Source organism: Eptatretus burgeri, chromosome 2 (assembly GCF_056783735.1).
Source record: "Eptatretus burgeri isolate ZD-2024b chromosome 2, Ebu_testis_v1, whole genome shotgun sequence".
Taxonomy (NCBI): Eukaryota; Metazoa; Chordata; class Myxini; order Myxiniformes; family Myxinidae; genus Eptatretus; species Eptatretus burgeri.
This window is the reverse complement of record NC_140962.1, coordinates 88,005,789-88,019,909: the sequence shown is the minus strand read 5'-3', so window position 1 is coordinate 88,019,909 and position 14,121 is coordinate 88,005,789. Positions and strand designations below refer to the sequence as shown.

Here is a 14,121-nt window from a genome sequence, read left to right as displayed (position 1 = left end):
GAGTAAAGTGTCAAAAGCACGAATGTCACTCGTAACAAGCCGATGTCCATGGATTCGAGCCCCAAGCTCGAACACGCCGCGTGGCGAAATGGAGGCGTCGTACTCTTGCTCCCGGCAGCGCCCGCGCATGCAGCCTCGGTACGTTCAAACCCCGCGAGGTCGACTGCACCAGACCGTCAGATCGACGATGGGTTTCAGCTGATTTCTCTCAAGATCCAGCATACAAGTCCAGACCTGGCCTGTTCACCAGCAAGGCCAAATCGAGGTGCCGGGCTCCGGCAGGCTGGGTCCATGGGATTCCAAAACGTTGTCGAGCCGTGAGGTGAGTCAGGACAGTCAGAGGCTCTGTCGTTAGACGCATGTTGAACCTGTCGATCACCTCCTCTCGAAGCCAACCCCAGACTCACACAGCAGCCACGTCCTCTCAGTTATTTCCACCTTTTCCTTTCCTTCTCACCTCAAAGCCCGAGCATGCCTCGGAAACGGACTGTTCCCCCCAACTGAACTACTCCAAGAAGTCTCCTTTCTCTGCCCACCGGCTCCTCCCTTTTATGAAGCCGACAAACTCCTCCCCTTAGTTTCACTTCCTCTTTTTGGCCACTCTCTCTCAGCCGACTGGGCGGGGCCTCGTCCAGAGAGGGGAAGGAAGGAAGAAGAAGCCCTCGCACACCACCACTGCACAAACAAATAACAGCCTGTGACACCTCCCGACACACATGTAATGTCCATTTTACCAAACAGCCTGGCTAAACATGCATTTATTGGGGTATCTGAGCTAATCCTATATTTAGTAGCATACTTAGGGCCATTTCCGCAACAATATATATATATATATATATATATATATATATATATATATATATATATATATATATACACATATATACCATATATTACATGTTTATGACCATCACCAGAGGAGAGGGTATTGCACTTGGTACTGTCGGTATGTTTGTTCGCACAGAACTTTAGTCTTTTTTTCCGCAAGTACTTGTTGGATTGAGTCAAAATTTTCAGCATAGGAGCGACGTAGAATGTTTTATTGATAATTATGATGTCATATGTAATGTGGTGTGGCAGTCATGTTGGAAAAACGGAAAAACTTTGGACCTCTTTATCTGTGAAACCTCACCAAAGAAAAATTGAAACTTGGCACATGGCAAGTACTCATGGGGAATAAGTGTGATTTTTTTTTTTTGTGACATCATAGGTTGCCTCATTGTAACGTCATAATTACATTTGTAGAACTACATCTGATCAGTATGAAAAATTTTGAGGGTTATCTTGGGATAAAATGGTCCACAGAAAAAAAAATTGATGATATCGATCATGTAATTTGGCAGCCATATTGTTTGTGTTTTTTTAAAACCTTCAAAAATCTTCTCCGAAATGGCTGAACAGATTGAGGTGAAGCTTTTCAAGTGTGACCACCTATCCATGAGGAACAAAAAGGTTCACACAATTGACGTCATAGGTCACATTGTTTGGCAGCATTATTGGATTTACCATGAAACCTATAAAAATGTACTTCTCCAGAACGGCTGGACAGATCAGGGGGGAAATTCACAAGAATGTTCCCCAAGCCTTGGGGATACCAGCATATTCACAAATAATTGACAAGTCACATGGTCTGACAGCCATATTGGCTTGAGCGAAAAAAAAAAAAATTTTCTTGAACCGCTTTATCAGTCAACGCGAAACTTCACAATTTTGATCTGGTCCTGATGAGGATTATATGTTTTATATTTCATCCTGATCGAAGACATGGTCTGGCAGCCCGAATTGTTTTGTTTTTTTTTAATATAGGTTTTTAAATATTTTTTTATTTTTTGTTTGTTTTAAATTGTTTGTTTTGAGGGTTGGAGAAGCCTTTTTCTTTTTTTTTCAGGCCTGGGGCCTGCCTTTTTTTTCAGGCCTGCCTTTTTCTTGTTTCAACTGTAATGTGGTTATTTCTGGCTGCCGTCCACCTTCTTCCAAATTCTCTCGAAGCCCAGGAACCGAACCCAGCCCTTTTCCCTTTGGCCCTTGGTTTCCACAATGGCGCTTTTCACTATCGCGGCATTTTCCAGGAACCTAACCCCCGTGATATTTGAGGGTTGACTCCATATGACTTTTATTTTTACAAGCATCATGAGTGCATGCATTTTTTTTCATTATCAGTGAGCCTCACTGAAGAGCAAGATTATACTAATCCTTACTATAATTCACGGATTGGTGAATTTTGTTTGTGTGTCGTGTCGTGCTACTACTCCTACACTTCTGAGCCAGAAGTTACATCCAGACTTGTTACATAGGATCAGCATGACCCTAATTTGGGTGTAGGGGTGTTTTTATCTTTGCCGGTGGGCTTAGTGGGGGGGAGGGGGGGCGAAGCACGGTGGGAAGCGAGGGGACGCAAATTATCTTTGTGAATGTGAATGTGTATCATATAGTAACACTCCAGGTGGGAGAGAGTATTACAAGTCCCCCACCTATTGCATTACGCACAGTATTCCTGTCTCCACGTTTTGCAGTGCAGTGAGGTGTTTTGAATTATACCTACAAGCACTCGATTTGTTGTTGCTTCATGCATGTAACCCAGGTTATTTGTTTTCTTTTCGGGAGTATTTGAGGCAGCTGTCTGTTGCCTATACACTGCCCAAATAAAGGTACAGTATGTGTCAGAAGAATGTGTTGCATGCTTGGAACAAGATCGCCTGTAGTAGGGAGGCTATTCTACTATTGTAATGTAATTTGGCAAAGCTTCCCTATTGTAAGCTTTTTTAAAAGTTTATTTCTTCCAACAATTATGCTCGTGGAAAATAATTTGGCAGATTTACCAAGTTGTAAGATTAGTTTTTGTTAACATTGATCTCAGGCTTGACATAAACTTGGAGCAGATATTTTTGCATTCTTGCAACAGTCTATCGGTGTTAATATGGTAGCTTCGTACTTACTGTATACTCATACTCATCTGTTTGTTAGCACACTAAAGTGATAAATTGATGATCAACATGTTGTCCTTTTTCATTAAATGAAAAGGTTATGTGTCATTCACCAATGCAAGCAGGTCTTGTTAGTATGGGCTTTTTCCCCTGAAATTAAGGCTCATTTTAGAGCTGTCACACAAACCACATCACACTGAACAAACACACACCCAATGGCATCGACACGTAAGCTCCTTGTCTCACCATCTCTATCACTAGTCTCCGTGCTCACGTCCGTCGATGGCAAGGATGGGGCCCCAATCTTGACAGCGAAAGGAGGAAGAAGAAAGATAAACCCTGGAAGGGAGACTGATAATTTGAGCAAGACTCGTTCAGATGGAAGGCGTAGGCTGTTACAAGTTGTGCGTAGCTTCAAGCGCTGTGAGCTAGCGAGATGACATTCTGTGACTGTTAAAATCTCCGGCAGACAGTAGGAAGCCCTGGATGTTAGAGATGAGAGCTTGGGAAGCAGGGAGGGTGGGATGAGTGGAGTGGAGAGACTTGCTCAGACTTGAGCAAGCATGCGGCTTTGAGACATCATCATTTGTGGGGTGTCATTCTGATTCACAGGCTGCAAACAGACTCCCTGGAGCCCCGGACCATTTTCTTACCATGATGGTGGTTGTGGATGTTTCTGGCTTTGTCAGCCAAGGAGGCACAAGGGAGGTAATCCTGGAGCAATTTGATGATACTCTCGCCTGGACTGGGCTGTCGAGTAGGCCGCACGGTGATTCCTAAGGGGAGAAATTATTACTGAAGTGCAGGTGGATGGTGAAGGCCAGGCATTGGGGAAAGACAAAGACAAATCTTGTGTCGGAAAGAAAAGAAAAATCTCAAATAACGGGACATTGACCTCTTATAAGTGGAGGCCTGTGTAACTACACTGAGCAGCCAGAATATGTAATGTCAAAAATTAAGTCTGCACCTTGTCTAGTGAGAAAGAAGATCTCCCAGAGAGACAGGGATCTGCACCAAGGTGAAAGGGTGAAAAGGTGCTCCCTGTCTTGCTAAAGTCAAAAATAAAACTCCAGCAAAGAAGCTTGCATAAAACAAAGCCTGAGTGTGGAGGAGAAGGGAATCATCAGGTCAGGTCATGTGAGGTATGGGAGCATGCGCCGGATTAGTACGTCACTGCATCCACTTTCCACTGATACTCCAGGGACCTCCGTCTGGCCATCCCCCAGGCAGATGCCTGGCCCATCCCCATCTCCTTGAGATGTTGGACAATCTGCTGCAACCACGAGGCACGTGGTCGGCCCATTGCCTGACTCCACTCATGAGGCTCCCTCGCTGAGGGAATCTGGTGAGCAGGATCTGCGTCAGGAAAATGAGCCACATGTCCATACAGCCGCAGTTGACGCTCATGGACTATGCAAGTAACAAATCTCATGAGTCTCTCTTAGCAACCGCTCGTTGGACACAAAGTCCGACTAGCGATTGCCAAAGATTCTCTGAAGAGACTTGGTACCAAAGGAATTGTCTCCATCTCAGATCCATGGTCAGTCCAAGTCTCACATCCATAGAGCAAGACTGGAAGCACCAAGGACCTGAAGACTCGGACTTTCGTCCTCCCGCACAGGTGCCGGCAGCATCACAGCCCATGTTCCAGTGAATCCATGACTCCCCAGGCCTGACGCAGACATCTGTTGACCTCTGGCTCACAGCTAGCAGTGACATAAATATCACTGCCAAGGTAAGTGAATCTCTCCGTGACATCAATATCCTCGCCACAAACAAATACAGACAGGATAGCAGCATCTAAGATGTCATTGAAAGCCTGGATCTTAGTTTTGACCTTCGGCTTCGACTTCTCATTCAGCACCTCCAGGGCCCCCAAAAGGATATCTCGAGTCTCTGCAAAGATGACTGCATCATCTGCGAAATCAAGGTTAGAGATCTTGACATTCCCAAACGATGCACCGCAGCTTGATCTCTCTGACATCCTCCCCAGAATCCAGTCCATACAAGTGTAGACAAATGTGGGGACCAGTGCACACCCCTGACAAACTCCAGTAACAACTGCAAATAAATCAGAAATAGTATCATCACATCTCACAGCACTCTCAGTACCAGAGTATAGTTCAGACATCAGATTGATCAGTTTTGGTGGCACCCCACAAAGACCAAGAATCCTCCAGATGGCATCCCGATTCACTGAATCGAACGCTTTACCGAGGTCAACATAAGCTGCAAGCAGCCCCTGCCAAAACTCTCATCTGCGTTCGGTGATTACCCGAAGAGCAAGGATACGGTCAATCGTTGACCTCTTTGGTGTAAAGCCTGACTGCTCTGGACGCTGGTGCTCAAGCAGATGGTGGCAAACCCTATCAATAATTATCCGAGCAAAGACCTTGCCCGGCACTGAGAGCAGTGTCACCTCTCGGTAGTTGTTGCAGTCTTGGCGATCACCCTTCCCTTTCCAAAGAGGGACAATAAGGCCCCTCTTCCAATTAGTTGGGATGATGACTGTGTTCCAGGCAGAGTCAGAACTGCATGCAATGACACGAGTACAGTATTTCCACCAGCCTTGAGAAGTTCAGCATGGATGCCATAGATCCCAGGAGCTTGACCCCATTTCAACCGGTTCACCCCAGCTTGTGTTTCCACAAACGAAGGTGGACCACAGTTGATTGGAGGGTCGGCAATAGGGATTGTAACACCACTGACATCCAACTCAACAGCTGGTGGATCAGCCTGGTACAGCCACTCAAGGTAACTGGCCCAGCGGGCCTTCACTTCAGACTCCTCTGTCAAGAGCCCACCACCCTCTGCTCTAACTGCAGTACACCGAGGGATGGGCTTGGTTGAACGCAATGCGCGAATTCCTCTGTAAGCAAGACGAGAATCACTTGACCACAGGAGATGCTCTACTCCCTCACAGATTCCTCGCACATAGGCCTCCTTGTCCACCCTTGGTGCACGTACAGTTTTACGCCTCAGCTCCCTGAACAGCTCAGCTCTGCCATTCAGCCTGGCCCTGCGACTCTGGTCAATGGTATCCAGTGTCCCCGGAGAGACAAAATTCTTCTTCGCCCAACGGTGAGTTCCAAGAGATCTCCCAGAAACATCAAGGACGGTGTTCTTGAAGGCACTCCACAACTCTTCAGGACCCCCCAAAGCACCCAGACCCCTGTAGAAGAAATCATTCAGTCATTCTTTACATTTGAAACATTTATTCAACAAACAAACAAATACATGTGTGCATATGGAGTGATCCGAAAAGAACACAGTTTTGCTTCGGATCTCTGAGATACGTGGAAATGCTGATTTCTTTATATTTTTCTTGTTCAGTGAGACATAATTATTTTTATTTGCAAACGCTGGCACCACAGTTTATATTCCCAGGTGGAGATCATTTTCAACCTTCATGCAGCCACAAGCTTGATTTGCTTGAAGGATTGGAGCATATATTTCAAACTCCCATGTGTAGATTATCTCCGAGCACAGAATGATGTCAAAACTGCCACCCTTTTGGTATTCTGATGGCTTTCTATAGTATATAGGTTAAAAGTCAGTCTGCTTCTAACAGACTCGGGAAATGTATACTATCTTGAAGCAATAAGAGCTTATTGAATACATCTGGACATTTCCTTCGACCAACATTCCAGTTGCGATGAAATCATATTCCCTATCCAGCTTGCTGGTGCCTTTCATAAAAATCCCTGAGCAAATGAGATAGTTTTCAAATGATTGGCAAGTCTTTTGTACTGAATAATGATGAAAGTTTTAGTTGAAGGTTCAACCTGTTTTGAACATCTTTACGAGATAGATTGATCATCTTTCTACCCAGAAGAAAGATACGATTATGTAAATTAAAATTAAAATAGATGCATGATCAAGCAGATAAAATTGTGTCATATTTGAGAACATTTTCCATGACAGATTTACAACAATACATTTCTTTTAATCTTCTTCTTCTTCTTCTTTTGGCTGCTCCCGTGAGGGAACGTGACAGTGGATCATCCGTCTCCATTTCGCTCTGTCCTCTCCATCTTCCATTGTCACACCAATCACCCGCATGTCCGCCCTCACCACATCCATAAACCTCCTCTTTGGCCTTCCTCGTCTCCTCCTACCTGGCGGCTTCATCCTCGGCATCCTTCTCCCGATATACCCCGCATCCCTCCTGTGCACATGTCCAAACCTTCTCAGTCTCACCTCTCTCACTTTGTCTCCAAACCGTCCTACCTGCGCTGTCCCTCTAATATACTCATTTCTAATCCTGTCCATCCTCGTCACTCCCAACGAGAATCGCAGCATCTTTAACTCTGCCACCTCCAGCTCCGCTTCCTGTCTTTTTGTCAGCGCCACCGCCTCCAAACCATACAACATAGCTGGTGTCACTACCGTCTTGTATACTTTCCCTTTCACTCTTGCAGATACCCTTCTATCACAAATCACTCTTGAAACTCTTCTCCACCCACTCCATCCTGCCTGCACTCTCTTCTTCACTTCTCTACCACACTCTCCGTTACTTTGGACAGTTGATCCCAAGTATTTAAACCCATCCACCTTCACCACCTCAACTCCTTGCAACCGCACCATACCACCACCCTCCCTCTCATTTACGCACATGTACTCCGTCTTACTCCTGCTGACTACTATCATTCCCCTTCTCTCCAGTGTGTACCTCCACCTCTCGAGGCTTGCCTCAACCTGCTCCCTACTCTCACTCCAGATCACGACGTCATCCGCGAACATCATAGTACATGGAGATTCCTGTCTGATCTCGTCTGTCAACCTGTCCATCACCATTGCAAACAGGAGAGGGCTCAAAGCCGATCCTTGATGCAAACCCACCTCCACCTTAAACCGGTCCGTCATTCCGACCGCACACCTCACCGCTGTCACATTGTCCTCGTATATATCCTGCACCACTCTCACGTACTTCTCTACCACTCCTGACTTCCTCATACAATACCACAACTCCTCTCTTGGCACCCTATCATAAGCTTTCTCTAAATCCACAAATACACAATGTAACTCCTTCTGGCCTTCCCTATACTTCTCCATCAACATTCTCAAAGCAAACATCGCATCAGTGGTGCTCTTTCCTGGCATAAACCCATATTGCTGCTCACAGATCATCACCTCTCCTCTCAACCGAGCTTCCACTACTCTTTCCCACAACTTCATGGTGTGGGTTATCAACCTTATACCTCTGTAGTTACCACAGCTCTGCACATCACCCTTATTCTTAAAAATCGGAACCAGTACACTTCATCTCCACTCCTCAGGCATCCTCTCACTTTCCAAGATTTTGTTAAACAATCTGGTTAAAAACTCCACTGCCATCTCTTCTAAACATTTCCATGCCTCCACTGGTATGTCATCTGGGCCAACCGTCTTTCCACTCTTCATCCTCTTCATAGCAGTCCTCACTTCATCCTTACTGATCCACCCCCCTTCCAGATTCACTATCTCCACCTCTTCCAACCTGCTCTCTCTCTCATTTTCTTCATTCATCAGCTCCTCAAAGTACTCCATCCACCTTCTCAACATACTCTCCTCGCTTGTCAGCACATTCCCATTTGCATCCTTTATCACCGTAACCTGCAGCACATACTTCCCAGCTCGGTCCCTCTGTCTTGCCAATTAGTACAAATCCTTCTCCCCTTCCTTTGCATCCAACTTCTCATACAGCTCGCCATATGCCTTTTCCTTAGCTTTCGCCACCTCTCTCGCTTCGCCTTGCGCCACCACTCCTTGTACTCCTGTCTACTTTCGTGATCTCTCCCACTATCCCAATTCTTTTTCGCCAACCTCTTCCTCCTTATACTTTCCTGTACTTCCTCGTTCCACCACCAAGTCTCCTTGTCTTCCTTCCTCTGTCCAGTTGTCACACCAAGTACCTTCCTAGCTATCTCCCTCATCACTTCTGCAGTAGTTGCCCAGTCATCCCACACCTCTTTACCACCATCCAACACCTATCTCACCTCCTCCCTAAATTTCACGCAACAGTCTTCCTCCTTCAGCTTCCACCATCTAGTCCTTGGTTCAGCCCTCACTCTCTTCCTCAACCTCACCACCAAAATCATCCTACAAACCACCATCCGATGCTGTCTAGCTACACTCTCCCCTGCCACCACCTTACAGTGTCTAATCTCTTTCAGGTTGCATCTCCTGCTTAAGACGTAGTCCACCTGTGAGCATCTTCCTCCACTCTTGTACATCACCCTGTGCTCCTCCTCTTTGAGATACGTATTTACCAATGCCATTTCCCTTCTTTTTGCAAAATCCACCACCATATGCCCTTCCACATTCCTCTTCTTGAGACCGTACCTACCCATCACCTCCTCATCCTCTTTATTCCCTTCCCCAACATGCCCATTGACATCCGCTCCAATCACCACTCTTTCATCCTTGGATACACTCTCCACCACTTCATCTCACTCACTCCAGAAATCTTCTTTATACTCCATCTCACACCCCACTTGTGGGGTATATGCACTGATGACATTCATCATCACCCCTTCAATTTCCAACTTCACACTCATCACTTGTTCAGACACTCTCCTCACCTCCAATACACTCTTAACATAACCCTTCTTCAGGATTGCCCCCACACCATTTCTCCTCCCATCCACACCATGGGAGAACAGTTTGAAACCACCTCCGATGCTCCTAGCCTGACACCCCATCCACTTGGTCTCTTGTACACACAGTATGTCCACCTTTCTCCTCTCCATCATATCAGCCAACTCTCGCCCTTTGCCAGTCATAGTATCAACATTCAAAGTTCCAACTCTCACCTCCACACTTCTACTCTTCTTCCTCTCCCACTGCCTCTGGACACGCCTTCCCCCTCTCCTTCTCCTCCTTCGGTCAGCAGTAACATCGTTTCCACGGGTACCCTGCTGGCCAACAGTACCGGTGGCGGTCGTTGGTAACCCGTTGGTAACCCGACTGATCCGGTATGGAAATCTGGTTTATGATCCGCATATTTGATTTGGCACAGGTTTTACGCCGGATGCCCTTCCTGACGCCCTTCCTGACGCAACCCTCCCCATTTATCCGGGCTTGGGACCGGCGCTGAGAGTGCACTAACTTGTGCAACCAAAGTGGCTGAGTTAATATATTTCTTTTCATATTAAGTTTTAATTAACAATTTATCATTGTTTTATCACCCCCAAGCCCATTATGCAAATTTTGGAGACATTGCATCGACACTCCCCAAATCTCCACTCAGCCTGTTTGCAAGCTCCTCAGCTACCCCCTCACCCTTGAGCTTGCCAATATCCAGCCTCGGCTGGGATTGTGCCATTCTCCTGGATTTAAGCTGCAACTTCAGAGTTGCGAAAACAAGCCTGTGGTCAGTATTTAGGAACTGAGCACTCCGGTAGACCCTGCAGTTCTGGATCATCCTCCAGCAACCATCAACGAGCACATCGTCAATCTCCTTTGCCACACCACCAGCGTTGGAATACCAAGTCCAGTGATAAGCCTGTGGGTGCTGAAACCATGAACCAGCCACCCTAAGTCCATGACTTCTTACAAAGTCGAGGAACTTAGTGCTATTCTGATTTACAGTTCCAGACCCATGGGGACCAACACTTGTCTCATAACCAACCCTATCGGTTCCAGTCGATGCATTGAAATCCCCCAGGACAAGAATTGTATCTTGCCTGGGGCACTGATCAACCAGACTTGAGCGTGGCGTTCTTCACCGTGACATCACTCACCTCAGTCGGAGCATTTTCAGAGACCAGGGAAATGACACTCAAGGAGTGACGAATCCTTCGTCTCATAATTTGCTCATTGACTGGAGTCAGCTTATTGGACACAACTACAGCAACTCCTTTGGCATGGTAACCATCAGAGTGACCAGACCAATAGTCGGTGAAACCACCCGCCATGATCTCGCCACTATCCAGTCTCCAAACCTCAGAGAGTGCTATAATACCGATGTCCAAATGCTTGAGCTCAGATGATAACAGAGACAGGTGATCATTCTCTCTTAGGGATAGGACATTCCAGGTACCTACCCGAAGGGACCACCTCAGGCTAACCCAAGGAGACCACCGTCTGGTGGACAACACCTCAGCACCACCCCGACACACACTACCGCAATCTGACCCAGGAAGGTTACCCCGTGGTTTCCCTCCTATTATCAAAGATTGGGGATCCCGAAGGCTTTGCCCCAATCCCGTCATCCGGTGAGTTGCCCTGCGAAGGGAAGCTGCACAGGAGGTACTCCCATGGAGTGGGTTTTAAGATTTTTTATGTTTTGCAGAATGAAAGGTTTTATAGTGGCCGGAGTGCAAATCCTGTCACCAACCTCCTAGTAAAAAGTGCCCCAACTGCAGGAGGATTTCCACAGACACAGTTGGGCATGCATCCTCCACAAGAGAATCATTCTCCACTGTAAAGTGTATTCTGTGCATGAATCATCAGAACAGAGACAGTTCCATCTCATAAATTTTAAAGAGTAGCATCAACAATCCAAATATACCTGATGAAGAGTAGAATAAAGGAATTAATAGCTCAGGCTAGAAAACAAGCAGCAGGAGATGAGGACAATTCCAGATGAGGGCTTGCTTGGGGGGTGGAGAGAGGGATGGTGAGGACTTGGCCACAGTGAAGCCGTAGCTTTGAACACGACATAACACCAGGAGCTCAGTGGCAGAGACGAACCGTGATGGAGGGAGGAGATATGTGCTCACCCCGGTGAGAGGAACGAACACGACCCACATAAATGAATCTGGTGACACACAAATGGAGGGGGTTAAAACAGGAATGGTGTATGATGATCAGCGACCTGATATGCAAATGCTCTTCAAATTTCAAGTCGATCGGATGAAAATTGAGGATTTCAGAAAATTTGGCCAATCTAGACCTTTTCGGTCGAGCGAATTTTACGAAACTTCAAAGCGTGACCATCGCAGGGTCGGTGACATTTAATCTCTGAAAATTTCAGAACGATCAGTTGAGTGGTTTGAGCTGGAGGCAAGCGGACAAACAAACAAACAAACAGAGGCACTCACCATACTTGTCAAGAAAACATTTTTTTGCCAAGTAACAAACAAACAGACAGGGGTGAAAACATAACCTCCTTCACCTTCAGTGGCAGAGGTAATATAACCATTTAAAATATTTGCAACAGAATGTTTTTCCTCCTCTTGCCTTTCCGCATGAGCAACCGCCAGTCTCGGTTTTATCTTAATTATCCTTGGGGAGTTGTAAATGATGATGAATGCAGTATCAATTCTGAATGCAGTGAGAATTTGGGAACCGCTTGATAATCCACGAAGGTCTTCAGACCTCTGGTGCAGATTTCCTGCATTGGCTGGACCTCTGATGCGACAATATATTGACATGAATTGCAAGGACAATTCTGGACAATGCGGACAAAGCAACGTAGCACATTGAATAGGAACCTGGAATAGCAGCATCATAAGCCATGCATTTCGTTGGCAACACTAAACAGGCAAACCAAATATTGTTTCTGTGTTTGTTTCATTGAGAATTTTATTATTTTAATGTTTTCTTGTAATTGAACAAGTGTTTTCTCAATACAGGGAGCTTCAATGTAGGAGGAGGTCACTAGGCCAATCATGCAATATCTCCAAGTACATTTTTCCTTCCACCCACTGAAGGTTTTTCACCACTGTTTGTCTGTCTGTTTGTGTGCAGGATATGTCAACAAAAGTAGTGGAAAGATTCTAATGAAATGTGGGGGGCAGCTTGACTGTGACGAGGACTAATTGATTAGATGTTGGTGAAGATCCGGCTACGGATCCAGATACTAGAATATTTAAGTGATTCTTCATTATTGAGAGATAGGGCCTAAAACGATATATAGCACAATATCTCAAAAAACTATTGACAAATTCAGATGAAACTTGGACAGGTTGGGTGTGTGCTGAGGACGAATTGATTTGACTTTGGTGAAGATCCGGATCTGGGCGGAGGTATGCACTCCACTGTGTCCTTCCAGTTGCTACTATGTTATTGATGATTTCATCAATTGAAAATTTGAACACTCTGGCATAGAGATTGCCCAGTGTCTGAAACTTTGAAATGTTGAGAATGGGATTATGTTGGTAGGAGACATGCTCATGAGAAATGGTGAATTTCAGGGGCAGTTTGTTTTTTTTAAATACATGGTCTCGGCTCGTGGGAGAGCGAGGACACAATAGATCAGAACACAACATAACAAAGGGAACAGCAGGAGAAAGGGAAAATGCTAGCATCAGGGTGGAGGGATAAAGTAGACGGAGACAGACAAACAAGCGATGCGGGTAACAATGAGGGGTGAGGGAGAACGCCAATGGTGGATACATAAGCAAAATTTTGGGAGAGGGTGAGAGGTGGTTTAACAGGTGTCAAAAATATCATGGTTTTGGATAGGGGATGACTTCAGTTGGTGGTGAACAGCTGTCTTGAAGACTTGGAGGGAAGAATGACATTGAAGAGAGCATGCAAGGTGGTTCCACAGTTGTGAAAATGGAGGCATAAATGAGTGGAGGTGAGCAGTGGTTCTGGATTTAGGCAGTTTCACTATGAAGGGGTTGCTGTGGACCATGTGTGCCCTGTAGATACCTGAATGGAGAAAAACACGAAGCGAGCAGAGGGTGCAAAGACCAAAAATGAAGCAGAAGAAGACAGAGAGACCACTGACCTTTCGACGATGGTGAAGTGATGGGGCCATAGACTCTGCTTCATCACGGGAGATTCCATTGATCTTGAAAGCCTTGGTTTCCATCACATCAAGCTTAGCAAGTTGTGAGGCAAAGGAGCCAACCCAGAGGGGAGAGCCATACTCCATCAAGCTGTGGATGAAAGCCATGTAGGTGGATAGGAGCTCAGGTGTGCCAAGGAAGGACTTTGCATGACTGAGGATGCTAAATTGGCATCTGGCTTTGGAGGCCAACTTTGAAATGTGGCTTGTTCAAGAGTGGTCATGGCTGAAAGTGAGACCCAAGAGTTTAAGTGACTGAACCTCTTTGAGAGAGTTGTTGAGAATGTAGATCAGAGGGTTTGCAGTGCAGTCCAAACAGTAACAGAGACAGATTCCAAGTGTTTGACTGGTCAGTTTGTGATTTTGTTAAGAAGGAGAGGAGAAGAAAGGGTTCCACACATTGGCTATGATAGTGGAGGAAGTCAGGAATCCAAGAGTGGAGTTGGCCCTGGATTACATAGGCAGACAGTTTGG

The 14,121-nt window shown here is 46.0% G+C and overlaps 1 protein-coding gene and 1 pseudogene across 10 annotated transcripts in view; one reads left to right on the top strand and one right to left on the bottom strand.

The window, feature by feature from the left end:
• LOC147032514 (uncharacterized) overlaps positions 1 to 7,790 on the bottom strand; it is a 28,504-nt pseudogene extending 20,714 nt beyond the window's left edge. Inside the window, exon 1 of the transcript XR_015055066.1 lies at positions 7,767 to 7,790. The product of XR_015055066.1 is annotated as an uncharacterized LOC147032514 (transcript). The remainder of the gene's footprint in view (positions 1 to 7,766) is intronic.
• Positions 1 to 14,121, top strand: part of PRDM15 (PR/SET domain 15) — a 192,943-nt gene that overhangs the window by 97,388 nt on the left and 81,434 nt on the right. The gene's annotated exons all lie outside the window — the stretch shown is intronic.